Here is a 1429-nt window from a genome sequence, read left to right on the forward strand (position 1 = left end):
ATGATTGCATGATTTAATCGTTAAATTGCATGTAATCATTGAATCTATGCATGTTTAATGATATTTGTGATTGTTGAATGATGCATGGATGGTATGGAGTCTGGGACGGGTTAACGGTGCGTCAAAACCGGGACAAAACCCTGATTTTCGAAGCCCGAAAAATCTGTTTCGAATATGATCTGTCCGCGGTCAGCCGGACCAAGAGTTGGTCAGCCGGACCAGCAGCCAGATCAGATTCCAGACCGCGTGTTTGGTCAGGAGGACCAAAGTTCTCGCTGGTCAGCCCCGGACCAAAAGTTGGTCCGGCGGACCAGGCGAGAACAACACAGGTCTGAGACGAAGACTGGCGGACTGACCAAGGAAACGGACTGAGTTGGTCCGGAGCTGACCAAGTTTGGACAGCCCTGGACCAAGCCTAGTTGGTCTGCGCTCCGATTCCAGGTCAGCTCGGAGCAGGAGATCCAGACCAACCTCAGAATTTCTCCGAAAACAGACAGAACGGCGGACCAGAGAAGCTGACCAAGGTCAGTCCGGTGGATCAGATTCTGGTCAGCTCCGGACTGGACCTCAGACACTTCTCAAGTCCGAAATTTTGTCCTCTTCCTCATGATTAATCTCAAGCTATTACCGCCCATTAGTAGAGCAACTGTCAAGGCCTCGATCGTCATGGTTACGGGTCATGCCCTAGCTGAGCGTACCTGACTATCTTGGTGAGACAGTATGAAGAAATCGTGATTCTCATAACTCGAATATGGTTGAGCTTGAATTGGGTTATCAAGTCGGACTTGGACCTGATGGTAAGGATGGGATGAGGAACATGCAGTGATAGCGTATCACTATCCCATACTCATCTAGGAATCATATATGATATGATTGACAATGTGTTGTCTACCTAAATAGCATGTTTTTGAGCGTCATGCCCTAGCTGACTCAAAAACATGTGAAATATGGATCCTACCTCACTTGGAAACTCATTGAGGGTGTTTTTCTTAGTTGGAGCTTGTCATATTGCTCCTATTATCTGTGTTAGTAAGTGTACTAAGTAACTTGCATATTTTCTGTCTGTTTGTCTTTTCTGTAGTATATATCTGTTGCAGGAATCTGGTTAATTTCACCATGCGATCTATCCTTATGAAGGATAAGCCTCTGAACAAGGCTTCTGGATCGATCATTGATGCTTATTGGAAGCATGAGGATGATGATCTGGACGTTCCAACTTGATGCTTGGAAAGATGTCTTCGGAATTGCGTGAGCAATTAGATGACATGGACAATTCAATGATGGTTGATCAGTTGAATATGTCATTCCAAGAGAAAGCTGGGAGCCAAGGGAAGAATGATATGGTGGTTGTTGGAAAGAGTTCCAGCAAGAGGAAGCGTTCCAAAGGTAAGGGCAAGAGGAAAGTGACAAGTGTTATCACTAAGCCTAA

The sequence above is a fragment of the Tarenaya hassleriana genome, unplaced genomic scaffold (genome assembly GCF_000463585.1).
Source record: "Tarenaya hassleriana unplaced genomic scaffold, ASM46358v1 Cleome152, whole genome shotgun sequence".
NCBI lineage: Eukaryota > Viridiplantae > Streptophyta > Magnoliopsida > Brassicales > Cleomaceae > Tarenaya > Tarenaya hassleriana.